Genomic DNA, 15,300 nt, shown 5'->3' with positions numbered 1-15,300 from the left:
TATTGCAACAAATGAATCGTTCAAGACACATCTGAAACGTGGACGACCAATCGGTTCTAAAGGTATAGTTCCTCGGAAGAGGAAAAACCAACCACAAGCAAGTAATGTTCCAGAAGAGACGACAAATGCACCCCTAGAAGTGGGCGAAGCCCTAGAAGAGGCAGAAGCTCTTGAAGAGCATGAGTTATCTCCAAATGAAGAGATATCTATAAATTATGCTTGTAATGGTAAAGTGTTAAATCGAGATAACATAATCATCGATGACATATTTGCGCTTCTGTAGCCACTGATATTATCACTGAAAATGATGATTATGAACCACATTCTATTGAGGAATGTCGGAAAAGGACTGATTGGGTAAAATGGAAAGAAGCAATACTAACAAAGTTGAGTTCACTTACAGAATGTAACGTTTTTGGACCTGTAGTCCTAACACCCAAAGATGTAAACCTTGTAGGTTTCAAATGGGTATTCGTTAGAAAACGAAATGAGAACAATGAAGTTGACCGCTATAAGGCGAGACTCGTGGCACAAGGTTTCTTGCAGAGATCGGGGATCGATTATGAAGAAACATATTCACCAGTTATGGATGGAATAACCTTTCGATACTTGATCAGTTTAGCAGTTTTAGAAGAACTCGAGATGAATTTAATGGACGCAGTCACTGCATATTGATGTGACACAAAAATGTCACATTTGGAGAGCCTAACTTAGACTAATTAGTCCTTTTCGAGTGTTATCAATAATATTTTATGTGTTTTTGATGTTAGGTACTTATTTTGGAGTTAAGCGTGTGATTCGGAATAAAAGGAGCGAATTATCACAATCATTTCATGTGCCGAAAATGAGAGAAAATACTTCAAGCAAATCAAATGACAAGTATAGTCAATGACGAGTCCGACGGTAAAAACGGTATTCAATTCGGAGTTCGGACGGGGAAGATATGGAAGAAAGAAGTCCGAGGGTATTCTAGTCCTTTGTGAGAATTTGAAGATGTAGAGACAAGGATGGAGGCACTCTCTTGGTTTATAAATCAAAGCCCAAAACCAAGTCCAAGCCCAAGAAATATTAAGAGAAGAAGAATTGTGTAGAGATTTTATGGGCACCAATTTGTGATCTAAAGACTTAGTCAAGTTTGACTAAGTCTAGGGTTTGAATGAAGTTAGAGAAATGGGTCAAAGACACTATTCATCATCTTCAACCTTGGAAAAGAGGCAAGAAGGAAGAGAGAGAAAAGGAGGCTACAACTTAGGGTTTTAGGGTTCTTGAGTTTGAAGGGTTTGGATGGTTGAGGAAAGAAAGAGAGAAGAAGGAGGATTGCCGGCCAAAGCAAGGCCGGCCAAGCTGAAGGCCGGCCTAGTCTTGGACGGCAGCAGCTCGGGCTGCACGGCAGCAGCTCGAGCTGCTCGGGAAATCTGCACAGCAGCCCGGGATAGAAGGCATCACAGAGCACGGCCGAACAGCAGCTGTGCTAGCAGGGACGCGGCTGCAGCTGAAGCTGCTCGGGACAGCAGCAGATCTGCTCGGGACAGCAGCAGATCTGCTCGGGACAACAGCTTCACGCCGGATTCAGCTCGGGACGCGACCAAGTGTCACGACCTTACTTCTTCGGAAGGTGTCGTGCGGCACTTGTGCGCACTCTAGGTACAAGTCAGCCTTACAAAAGTAATATTACAAGAGATGGGTACAAATATATTGGGTAGCTACAATTGAAAGCAACAAGATTTTATTGATGGTAAGTTGAAAGCTACAAATTACAACAAGCATATGACTAAGTAAGCTTCCTAGAGGCTAGGGAAGCTTCCGGCTCTTTGGTTTGCCCACTATTTGGAAGGTAGGGGTCTTCCACTCAAAGCTTACCATCCACTCCCCTACATAGTGTCAAATAACCGTTTAGCTTAATTTGATAAGGAAACATCAATATTTTCACCAGGCATACTCTTTTGTTTGGCCTATAATGACATATATGTCCCCGTGCCAAGGGTATTCTCTAGGAAGCTACTATATACAAGAGGCACCTTCCTAAATGCATGAGGCATATGCCAAAATAGCCTAAGGCATATGCTAGACATATTACAATGCATCAAAATAGCAAAAAGACACGGGCCATCGGCAATACCAACATGGCTTGACAAGATGGCCGTGACAGACTCCCCCACTTGTTATGTCGCCGTCCTCGACGACTTCGCTGCCAAGTACTCCACGATCTTGTCGGCATGGTCTAGCAAGGAGCTGGCGCGTTCCCAACTGGCTTCGGCATCTGGCAGGTTCCTCCACTTTAATAAGTACTCGAGCTCTGGTGGTGAATTGTGATGAGCTTGAGCAAGACGATCAGCAACTATCTTTTGCACCTCCTTGGTTGGCTGGAGCTCCGGTCCTGGATTTGATCTTTGTTGGTTGGCACGTTGGGGATCCGCCTGATCCTGGTTGAACGGCTTTAAGTTGCTGGCATGGAATACAGGGTGGTGATTCTTCATCCATCTTGGGAGTTGTACTTTGAAAGAGACCTTCCCGACCCGAGCAATGATAGGAAAAGGACCATCGTACCGTCTCACCAAGTTTTGATGTAGCTTCTTCACGAACCTGGATGTATCCCTGTTGATCTTGACAAGCACCAAGTCACCTACTTTGAAGTTGTATGGTCTTCGCTTGTCATCCGCGAACTTCTTCATGCGTTCAGCAGCTTTTTCCAAGTGAGCTTTGGCTATTTCTGCTGTTCGTTGCCACTCCTTAGCAAAAGTGAATGCCCATGGGCTGGTACCTGTATAACCTTTTTCAACCGTGTGGGGAGTTAACGGTTGCTGCCCTGTTACCAGTTCAAAAGGTGTCTTGCAGGTTGAAGAACTCTCCTGCAAGTTGAAGCAGAACTGAGCTACATCCAGTAGATTCACCCAATTCTTTTGGTTGGCACGAACAAAGTGCCTAAGATATTCCTCAAGTAGAGCGTTGAAACGCTCCGTCTGGCCGTCTGACTGTGGATGATTGCTCGTTGAGAAGTTCAGCTGCGATTCTAAGAGTTTCATGAGCTCGGTCCAAAACCGCCCTGTAAATCTTGAATCACGGTCGCTGATAATAGTCTGAGGCACTCCCCAATACTTCAGAACATGCTTTAAGAACAAGAAGGCCTCTTCTTCCGCAGTATAGTGAGCTGGTGTCGGAATAAAGGTTGCATACTTCGAAAACCGATCAATCACCACCATGATGGAAGTATACTCCCCCACTTTTGGCAAGCCACTTATGAAATCCATGGAGACACTCTCCCACGGACGCTGCACCACCGGCAATGGCTCCAAAAGTCCCATAGGCTTCTTCCGCATCACCTTGTCCTGTTGACAAATGAGGCAAGTTTGCATATACTCTTCCACTTGATTCCTCATGCCCGGCCAGTAATAAGCTTTCTCAAGTAATGCCCAAGTACGTCGGTTGCTAGGATGGCCAGCCCAGACCGTATCATGGCACTCCCTGATAAGCTCCCGCCGCAACTCCGCAGAGCGCGGTACATATAGACGCCCACCTCTGTGGTATATAACAAGCCATCCTTGATTCTGAACCTTGTGGAACGCCCATTCTTCACCATATCGAACAAGATCTTGGCTTCTTTATCACTCTTCAGCCGCTCACGAACCTTGTCGATAATGGTGGTCTTCAACTGGGACATGCTCCTCTGTCCCGAAGTAACTAAGGCGGCCAACTCCGCCTTCCTACTCAGTGCATCCGCAACATTGTTCACCCTTTCTGGCTGATACTCCATCTCAAAATCAAACTCTGCCAATGACTCCTGCCGGCGAGCCTGTTTGGAAGTAAGCTTCTTCTGAGTCATGAAGTGTGAGGCAGCAACATTATCGGTCTTCACTAGAAACTTCGACCCCAATAGATAATGCCTCCAGACCCTTAAGCAATGAACAATGGCCAATAATTCCTTCTCCTGAGTAGTATAACGCCGTTCAGCTTCGGAAAGCTTTCGGCTCTCAAATGCAACTGGGTGACCATCTTGCACTAATACCCCACCAAGTGCAAAATCAGATGCATCTGTGTGAACTTCAAATGGCTTGGATATGTCGGGCAATGCCAATACGGGATCTTTTGCAACCTGCTGCTTCAAGTCCTCGAAAGCTTCTTGACATTCCTTCGACCAAACCCAAGGCTTATCCTTCTTCAACAAATCTGTCAAAGGTGCCGCTCTGGCTGAATATTTCCTTATGAACCTGCGATAGTAATTTGCAAGTCCAAGAAACGATCTGAGCTCCGACACTGAAGTAGGCACCTTCCACTCTTGGATGGCTCTCACCTTCTCCATCTCCATTCGGATATGCCCATCGCCTATAACATGGCCCAGAAAACCAATGTGTCCTTGCGCAAACGAACACTTCTCCTCCTTCACGTATAGTTGGTTTTCTTTCAAGACCCTGAACACCTGCCTCAAGTGCTCTGCATGATCTTCCAAGCTGTGGCTATACACAACAACATCATCCAGATATACCACCACGAACTTATCAAGGAACTCATGGAAGATCTGATTCATCAAAGTACAAAACGTGGCAGGCGCGTTGGTTAAGCCAAAAGGCATCACCAAGTACTCAAACGCACCATACCGCGTCACGCACGTGGATTTCGGCTCGTCACCTTCTGCAACCCGAACTTGATAGTATCCAGAACGCAAGTCCAACTTCGAAAAGTACCTTGCCGAACCAAGCTGATCAAACAAGTCCGCTATAAGTGGGATTGGGTATTTGTTTTTCACGGTCACCTTGTTCAATGCCCTATAATCCACACATAGCCGCAAACTACCATCATGTTTCTTCTGGACCAACACAGGAGCACCATAAGGAGCTTTCGAAGGACGGATGAATCCCGCCTCCAATAGCTCATCGAGTTGCTTTCTCAATTCGGCCAACTCTGGGGGAGCCATCCTGTAGGGAGCTCTAGCAGGTGGCTTAGCTCCTGGAACCATCTCAATCTGGTGATCAACAGCACGCCATGGGGGTAACGCCTTTGGGAGCTTTGCTGGCATAACATCCTTGAACTCCTTCAGGATGGTTTTGATCTTGGCAGGTACAGGCTCTGCATCTACTCCTGTTGTCTCCATCTTCAAAGCTGCCAAGTATGTCATTTCTCCCTTCTTTAGCCCCTTCTCCAACTGCATAGCTGAGATCATCTTGTCGCCTCGACTCTTCTCGGCAACTATCGGCACCATGCATGGTTTGTCTCCAAGAAAACATATTCTTCCCAAGTACGGCATCGGCACCATCTTGTGCTCCACCATGAAGTCTAGACCAATGATGACCTGAAAATCATCCAAAGGCACACAAGTAAAATTAGTCCTTCCTGACCACTTGCCAATCTCCATGGGCACATCTCGAGCTACTCCATTCACGGGCTTTGGTGCCGAATTAACGGCCTTCATGCGGCTGGGATCCTTATGGAGCTTTAGACCCAACCGCTTAGCCTCATCTGCATCAACAAAGTTGTTGCTCGCTCCAGTGTCTACCATCACCTTGGTAGCTTTTCCATTCACCTTGCATTCGATGTACATCAACACCCTTGAAGCCTTTGGTTTGTCACTTGTTTGGCCTGCAAGAGCATTGAGTACCTTGAGCGCACCCATCTTTGCATCTTCCTCTTCACTATCCACCTCCTCCTGTGGATCATGCATACTTTCTTTGTCCTCCTTGCCACTAAAAGTCACCTTCAATGCATTGAGTGCGGCTCTGGACGGACAATCTCGTATGCGATGAGGGCCACCACATAGGAAACACTTCATAGCTGTTTTAGTTCCGGATGTGGCGCCTGTCTTTGACCCTGTGCCATCCCGGTTGTGGTAAGGTCTCCTATCCCCACCATGGCCTTTCCCCCTTCCGGGATTGGGCTTTCCTCCAGCACCAGCAGGCTTCCTCCTCTCCTGGTCATTCGTAGCAAAATCTGTGAGTCTTTCGGCGGCGGCCTGCGCTGAGGCCAAGTCTTGCACCCTCTGCCTTTGTAGCTCTGCTTGAGCCCATGGCTTTAGGCCTTCCAAGAAACAAAAGAGCTTGTCCTTCTCTGACATGTCTTTTATATCGAGCATCAACGCCGAGAACTGCTTCACATATTCCCGAATAGTACCTGTGTGCTGGAGCTTCCGAAGCTTCTTCCTTGCCATATACTCTACATTCTCTGGAAGGAACTGAGTCTTGAGCTCTCTCTTCAAGTCCTCCCAAGAGTCTATGATGGCACGTCCGGCCTGTATCTCTTCGTACCGTGTGCGCCACCATAGCTTGGCATCCCCTGTCAAGTACATCGTAGCCATCGAGACTTTGGTGTCTTCATCTTCGGGTCGCACCGCACGAAAGTATTGCTCCATGTTAAACAAGAAGTTCTCCAACTCCTTTCCATCTCTGGCTCCACCATAGGATCTTGGATCCGGCACCCGCACACGAGGAGGATGCGCCTCTGCTGCTCCGGCTCGATCCTGGGTACCTACAATCCGCATCAATACATTCACCTGCGCACGCAACTCATTGATCATATTACCTTGCTCTTCTCGAAGGTCATTGATTTGCACTTGCATATCTTCAAGGGTTGCACCCATAGCTTCCACCGTCATGTCCACACCATTGTGGCGGACCTTCTAGTCCATCAAGCTTCTCTCTGAGAACCGGGACACCTACGATCACTTCCTCCAAGTGCACAGCCCGTTCCTCCAATGCATCCAACCGTTCCTTTGTCCCTCTTTGACCCGCTATCCTATGCTCTGATACCAATTGTCACGACCTTACTTCTTCGGAAGGTGTCGTACGGCACTTGTGCGCACTCTAGGTACAAGTCAGCCTTACAAAAGTAATATTACAAGAGATGGGTACAAATATATTGGGTAGCTACAATTGAAAGCAACAAGATTTCAACAAGCATATGACTAAGTAAGCTTCCTAGAGGCTAGGGAAGCTTCCGGCTCTTTGGTTGCCCACTATTTGGAAGGTAGGGGTCTTCCACTCAAAGCTTACCATCCACTCCCCTACATAGTGTCAAATAACCGTTTAGCCTAATTTGACAAGGAAACATCAATATTTTCACCAGGCATACTCTTTTGTTTGGCCTATAATGACATATATGTCCCCGTGCCAAGGGTATTCTCTAGGAAGCTACTATATACAAGAGGCACCTTCCTAAATGCATAAGGCATATGCCAAAATAGCCTAAGGCATATGCTAGACATATTACAATGCATCAAAATAGCAAAAAGACACCGGCCATCGGCAATACCAACATGGCTTGACAAGATGGCCGTGACACAAGGACGGCAGCTGCAGCTCAGACGTGCATGGGACGCGTCCACGGACAGTGCACAGCTCGGGACGGCAGCAAGGGACGCGTGCAGCAACATCTTTGGGCGGAACCTCCATGTTCTTGGCCGGATTTCTTGTCTCTTGGCTCGGATTTTCTTATGGTTTCCGGCCACCTTCTTGGCCGGAAACCTTAGGGCTTTTGTTCCCCTCATCCTTGGCTAGCTTCCCATGTGGTTTGATTTGATTTTGGTTGAAGATTGCTAGAGAGAGAAAACTAGGGTTTAGCTTTAATGGAGGTTTGTGATAAATGAAGAAGATGATGATGGTCGCTATGGGGAACCCAGAAATTTGCTAAGGGGAGATCGGCTGCACCTTAAAGACTCATATTTTTCGACAATCTTAGCTTCGAACCACATCCAAAAAGGGGGATTCTCTCATCATTTCCTTTCCATTTCTTATTCAATCACCATGTTTAGCTAACTTTAGTGTGTCGATTATATGAGATGAAATGTGATGAATTCGTGATTATGTTTAATATGATTTGATGTGTTGATTATAAATTGATGTTCATACATTTCGATTATCGTTTTGATCGTATTTTCATGCGTCTTGTCAAGCACTTCGCATAGTTAATAGACGAAACGAAGTATTCGATATCGATCGTAGTCTAAGTCATATTTTCATGTGTCTTGTCATGCACTTCACATAGTTAGGCGACTAGACAACACTTTCGTTGACTCGGGATTAACCGATTATGATGTTTGTCTGACTAAGTATGATCTCCGGATATACGTAGTGCTTTTAAACATCACCTTAGGAGTCGAACATCGGTTATACTTTGAACATTAGGTCGGACCATACATAGTTGTAGGTTTATCATTATGGATTCCCGGACTTCGACACCTCTCTCACTTATTTGTTGCCCGAATCGAGTCTTACCGTCTCCCGACTCTTGTTCCTCCAACACTTCTCTCGAATCTCTCTCGCCTGTTTACTTTTATCGTTTAATTAGTTTATTTGTTTTCTCTATTGCTTATTCAATCAAAACCCCCCCGTTTACCTTTGTTCTTCTCCTTTTTAGTCTAAGTTAGCTTGTAATACCTAGACCGGCGAGCGAGACTCCTTCGATATCCAAATTACCTTCCTATCCTTGGATCGACTCCGGTTTTACCGGTTACTACTTGATACCTCCGCTTGGGTGTGCAACCTTTTCGGGTGCATCACATATCTATATGGAAAATTAGATACTGACATTTATATGAAAGCCCCTGAAGGATTTAAATTGCATGAAGGCAACCCACGTACCATGTATTCACTGAAGCTTAATCCAACTTTATACGGATTGAAACAAGTTGGACGAATGTGGTACAATCGTCTTAGTGAATATCTGATCAAAGAAGGTTATGTAAATGATCTCATTTGCCCATGTTTATTTATCAAGAAAGGAGATGTTGGATTCGCGATTCTTGTAGTATATGTTAATGATATTAACCTTATAGAAACTCCAAAAAAGCTCTCTAAAGCAGCAGAATATTTGACGAAAGAATTCGAGATGAAAGATCTCAGGAAAATAAAATTCTGTCTTGGCTTACAAATTGAAAGAAGCACAAGTGGCATACTTCACCAAACATTATACACTGAAAAAGTCTTGAAGCGCTTTAACATGGAGAATTCTTATCCTCTTAGTACTCCCATGGTTGTTAGGTCTCTCGATGCTCTGAAAGATCCATTTCGACCTAAAGAAGAAGAAGAAACACTCCTTGGTCCTAAAGTACCATTTCTGAGTGCTATTGGTGCATTATCATACTTAACTCAATGCACTAGACCGGACATTACTTTTGCAGTAAATCTATTGGCCAGATATAGCTTTGCACCAACTAAGAGGCATTGGGTTGGAGTAAAGTAAATTCTAAAATATCTGAGAGGAACGACTGACATGGGATTGTTTTATTCAAAGAACTTATTTGGTCATTCTCAAGAAAAGGGATACACAGATGCCAGTTATATTTCTGATCTGCACAAAGGGATTTCACAGACAGGTTATGTATTCACAAGTCGATGTACAACTTTCTCATGGCGATCTAGTAAAGAAAGTATGCCCGCTACCTCATCTAACCATGCAGAAATTATTGCCCTCCATGGAGCAACAAGAGAGTGTGTATGGCTTAGATCCATTATGGAACACATTAGAAGCTCAACTGGTCTTGATTCAATCACAAATTCTCCCACAGTCATTCACGAAGATAATTCGGCATGCATCGCACAGGTTAGAGAAGGATACATCAAAAGCGATAGAACTAAGCACATATCCCCTAAATTGTTTTACTCAAATCACTTCCAGAAGAATAATGAGATTGATATCCAGAAGATACAATCATATGAGAATTATGCTGACATGTTCACCAAGTCTCTGCCTACTACAACGTTCAGAAAACTGTTAGAAGGCATCGGAATGTGACGCTTGAATAACCTGATGATTTAAGAGTTTATCGGTCCAAGATATGATATTCATCAGGGGGAGTCTACTATCATGTGTAGGTTCATGTATCACTATCTACGCTCTGTACTCTATTTCCTTCGTCCAGTTTTTGTCCCAATGGGTTTTTCTGAAAAGATTTTAACGAGGCAGTATTTAGCGTATCCAGCGTCACTCGAAATCTATTATTTGTACTCTTTTCCTTCATAAGATTTTGTCCCACTGGGTTTTTCTGACAAGGTTTCTAATGAGGCAATTATTTTGAGTGACGGTCATCCAAGGGGAGTGTTATATGGTATTTGGCTGCGCATAAAATCATTGGTTATGCAAGGGGGTTTGGGTTCCTTTAATATACCTTTTCTTATCAAAACTTATATCTATAACAACCCATCATTCTTATAATGCCACCTTGATGTGGTGTCATCTTATGGTAGTTCCATATGAGAAGTGTCATTACATGGGAGCTCCATATGAAAAGTGGCATCTTGTTGATGACAACACACCATGCAAGTGACAACACATGGGTTACGTGTCACCTTCCTACTACTTCTCCCACCCTATAAATAGATGTACATGGTGTAGTGTTTGTATGAATTTAGAAGAGATTGAAAAGATTTGAACAGAATTCGTCTAACAAAGTTTGGTTACAGTTCATCACTTCGTTTTAGTATAGCTCATTACCTCTATCTCTTTTCCTTCCTTTAATTCCATTAAGTTGCATGCAAATATCGATACACATTGAAGCAAATACACCGACAATTTACAACATGTTCCACACAGTTGTTAAAAAGGAAAAAGAAAAGGCTATAGTAAGGTTCCAAATAGCTTTTTAGATCCCTAAGAAACCTTTGAGTTACTAACGGGTTAGAAAATATTTTTGGGCTTATTTTCCATTTCATGTTTTATTTTGGGCTTATAGTCTTTATTTGTTGAGGAGTAGATATATGATTAATTACCCCCCTTATTTTTGGACTCTAAACTCAAAAGTTCTTTCGGTAATTTCTGTAGATCCCATATAAGATACTCCCTCCGTCCCAAAATAATCGGTGAAGTTTCTATTGTAGTTTGTCCCAAAACTAGTTGGAAGTTTAAAAATAGTATGAAAAATTCTCATTTTCTTCCAATAATACCCATAGCTATTAATGAGTGAAGGTTTTAACTTTATCTAATTCCTAGATGCTTTCCTATTACCCAAAACCAACTCAACAGCTTTTGTTTTCTTGGTAACACAAAATGGGATAAAAATCAAGTACTGTAGTCAAAGTAGTTCAAAAGTTTTCAACACGTCAACTAAATTATGGCGCCAAAGTGTAAATTTTTTAAACAAAACTTGTTTTGGTAGGAGATTATTAAGCCAAAACTAAAATCTAAAATGAAATTTGGCGCTAAATTTTTTTATTAGTGGGAAATTTTAAACTTTCAACCATCCTATTTATACCCTTTACAATAGCTAAAGTGGACACTTCATCTCTGTGTCTATTCATATTATGGACATGAATTCCATATCAACAACAACTAATTCAAACCAGTCTAATAATCATAGAAAATTAACAGATGAAGAAAGACAAATGATTTTTGAAGGATTATTAAAGGATAGTAAGAACGGAAAAATGAAATACGGTTCGAGAACAAAAATTGCTGTCACGTTTTCTACTAGTTTGAATACGGTGAGTCGAATATGGAATCAAGGATTAGAAAATATTGATGAGATGTTAGCGGTTGATGTATCAAAAAATATGATTGCAAAAGTTGGTCGTAAAAGAGTTCAACTTGATATTGAACAATTCAACAATCTTCCTCTTCATAAACGAACTAATATCCGGAAAATGGCGAAGGCTTTAAGCATGTCTAAGTCTACTCTTCATAGACGAATCCAAGATGGTGAAATTAGGCGACACACAAACGCTATCAAGCCGTATTTGACTGAGGTAAATATGAAAAAAAGGCTTTTGTTTTGTTTGTCAAATTTACAAAGTACTGTTAATGTAAACAACAATGGAAGTTTTACTCTTAAGAATATGTACGATCACATCCATATAGATGAAAAATGGTTTTATATAACCAAGGAATCTCAAAGGTATTATCTTCTTCCCGACGAACCGGAACCATTGCGTACGTGTAAAAGTAAACGATTCATTACGAAGGTTATGTTTCTAGCTGTTGTCGCTAGGTTGAGATGCAATGATGATGGAATTTATGAATTTTCTAGGAAGATAGGAATTTTTCCATTCATAACAAAAGAAAATGCAAAACGACGTAGTAAAAATCGTGACGCCGGTACTGAAGAAACTAAAGCAATCTTGTCTGTGACGAAAGAAGTAACAAGAGATTGTTTAATTAACAAAGTATTGCCGGCTATTCGATCAAAATGGCCCGCCGAAGATAAGTCGAGACCCACCTTTATTCAATAAGACAACGCTAGATCTCACATTCAACCCGACGATTTTGAATTTATGCAAGCCGCTTCTAAGGATGGTTTTGAGATTAAATTATGTTTTCAACCTTCTAACAGTCCAGATTTAAATGTTTTAGATCTTGGTTTCTTTCGTGCGATTCAATCTTTACAACAAGAACAAGGAGCAAAAACTATCGACGAACTTGTGAGTGTCGTAGAGAAAGCATTTGATGAATTACCAAACGAAAATCTCAACTATAATTTTCTAACCTTACAAAGTTGTATGGTTGAGATATTAAAAAATAATGGTGGGAACGGTTACAAAGTACCGCATATGGGAAAGTTGTCGTTAGAAAGAAATGGAATTCTTCCAAAAGAACTAGAATGTGATTTTGAGCTTGTTTCCGCGGTTCGGCGTCGATTGCAATTACCCGAAGGTGTAGAGGTACTGTTATTGTACATTACTGTAAACATACTTATTCAAAGCACTTTTTCATACCTTGTTTTTCATCTCTGCTTTTTCTGTAAAAGTGAGAATACGCTCAAAATTTTAATTGCACTAAGAGTACTAATTTAAAGTCATGTTGTTACTAACCTTCTTTTTTATGTATGATTTTTTATGCTAAATGTTAGGTAGATTATTCTTGAAGAAGAAGAAGTGAGGAATCGTATTGTCAAAGATGTTCTCTATTTTTGAAGGTCATGAAGAATGTGAAGTAAATTTTGAGCTATGCTATGTTCAACTATTTTGATGTAAACATTTTGAAGTATATAATGAAATGGGTTGTTATGCTTCGTCTTTAATCTAACTAGGTTCCCTCCCCGTCCTACGGACGGGGAAGATCCCTCTTGGCTAACGCCTTCGAGGAGAAGAAAAATAAATTTAAATTACAAAATAAATCAGATAGAATTGCAGGGGAGAGAGATAACCGTGTGTTTGAAGAGGACAGAGAGGGAGAACCGTATTTATATTCATAAATATAGGAGCCAGAATTTTGAACTAACTTAGAAGTCTAACATAATCACTAAAATTAAGGGGAAAGTGGATGTGCAATCGTGAGAAGATGCCTGAGATATAGTTATTTCAGGGAGATTGTAACCGAATATTTAAAAATAATTAATTGTTTACACTAATATCCTTGTGTTTTAAGTCAAATTACACTAAGAGGATTTTATATCAGTCGTTCGATTTGATCTAAGGTAAATCTCCTAGAAAAAATGAACGGTCAGACTTATCCCCTGGATAACCGACTGAGCTGTTTTAATATCAGTACATGATTTCGGATGACAGGTATTCGCGTGACCCCACATTGTGTGAAAATGGACATCATTGTACATACACGTCTTGGGTAAGCTCGACCCAACGTGATGTCAACGGCGTGATCATAGATCCCACAGTATAAGAAGACTCGGAGTATGCTCGAAAACACTTTACTCGTAAAATCGGGACATAATGAACCACAACGGCGTTAGCCAAGAGGGAACTACCGTGCCCGTAGGGCGCGGTGGGAACCTAGTTTACTCGTAAAATCGGGGCGTAATGAACTACAACGACGTTAGCCAAGAGGGATCTACCGCGCCCTACGGGCGCGGTGGCAACCTAGTTAGGCGCGGTGGGAACCTAGTTATCATGTATTTCATGGTAAAAAAATAAAAACGAAATTGAAAGGAAAAACTAAAAATTGATCTATTAACCATAAAGATAATGATTTATTAATTCCGACTGAATGGAGAAAAAAACTTAAATATAATGTCTTAATGCGGAATGATCACAATAATACTTCTAGATATAACATGCAGAATGTCGTCGCTTATATGTGCAGATAAAACATGCAGAATGTCGTCGCTTATATGTGCTTTTCATCTATATTACTTGAATTTATATGCAGAATGGTGGTCAAGTTACTCCCTGAACAACAAACATTTCTAAGATCAGAAAACTGATGTGAACTGTGTGTGTGCACCTATATTACTATTAATATTCATGCTCATTTTCCTTTTCGGATACATATAGAACTTGGGTAAAAATAACACTGAATTCTATTCTAGCTCATTTATAGTTTTGGAGAATAGTCGAAGTAATAAACAAAAATCAGACTACTAATGTGAATAACCTAACATGGATTATAAGAAAGAGTTGTCGCTGAAGAGAAAAAAATAGAAATCGGCCAGCTATCTATGTGAAAAAAACACTGAGCAACCTTAACTGGATTAAAAAAAACAGTCTCACTAATGTGAATAACCTAACCTGGAGAGGAAGACCACAGAAGTGCAAAAGACTATGAAATAACCTCCCTGCAATTCAAAAAAAGCATCAAAATCAAAATCAAATAACTTAATGTAATTTCAATCTAGGAAATTTTTATTCAAAAAAAAATACTATGAAATAACTCCCTGCAATGTCAAAAACTTGTCATTAAGTATAGATTTTCGAACACACATTAAACAGGGAACACATCTAGATTATTCGTTCATTAAGTATAGATTTGACTTTGAGGTTCTTCAAACACATTATGAGCAAGAAGTACAGTACCTCTTTGATAGACCTGGATGAAGAGAAAAAAAATATAAATTAGCCAACTATCTATGAGAAAAAAAAAAGTGAGGAGCCTTAACTGGATCAAAAGAAAAACAGTCGAACTAATGTGAATGACCCAACCTAGAGAAGAAGACCACGGAACTTTAAAAGACTATGAAATAACCTCCCTGCAATTCAAAAGAAAACATCAAAATCAGAATCAAAGAACACACTCTCTAAGTATAATAAATGAGGTCGGTCAAATCTAAAAAGCAAACTTCAGCGAGCACTTGTATTGTATACACAATCTATATATAAACACAAAATGATAAAGACATAGCAAATTACTCACCTGCAGGAAAAATCTAAACACAAAGATCGCCTTGGGAGGAGAAGAAGCTCTTACTATGAAAAGAGGCAAAACTGTCACTTCACTAAAGGCAATTTGTTAAATGTAGAAAACCAACACTCTTATATACTCCGTCCATAACCATTTCAATGTCCAAAGACTTTAGTGAAGCATTCAACAAAACTTATACAATCTTATAGGTGAAGAAGAAGAAGAAGGAAGTTAACAGGAGAAGAAGAATTGCTTACTCTGAAAAATAAAAATGGTAAAACATTTAAGGACTCAAACACAACCAGCAACATG

At 41.3% G+C, this 15,300-nt stretch overlaps 1 pseudogene; it reads left to right on the top strand.

The window, feature by feature from the left end:
* The first annotated feature begins 11,228 nt into the window (after positions 1-11,228).
* Positions 11,229-14,043, top strand: LOC147557432 (uncharacterized; annotated as a pseudogene).
* The last annotated feature ends 1,257 nt before the right edge of the window (positions 14,044-15,300 follow it).

Source organism: Eschscholzia californica, unplaced genomic scaffold (assembly GCF_041429995.1).
Source record: "Eschscholzia californica isolate CP2 unplaced genomic scaffold, dmEscCali1.0.p SCAF_2, whole genome shotgun sequence".
Classification (NCBI taxonomy): Eukaryota; Viridiplantae; Streptophyta; class Magnoliopsida; order Ranunculales; family Papaveraceae; genus Eschscholzia; species Eschscholzia californica.
Note: the sequence above shows the minus strand (reverse complement) of the source record. Positions and strands in the feature narration are given on the sequence as shown.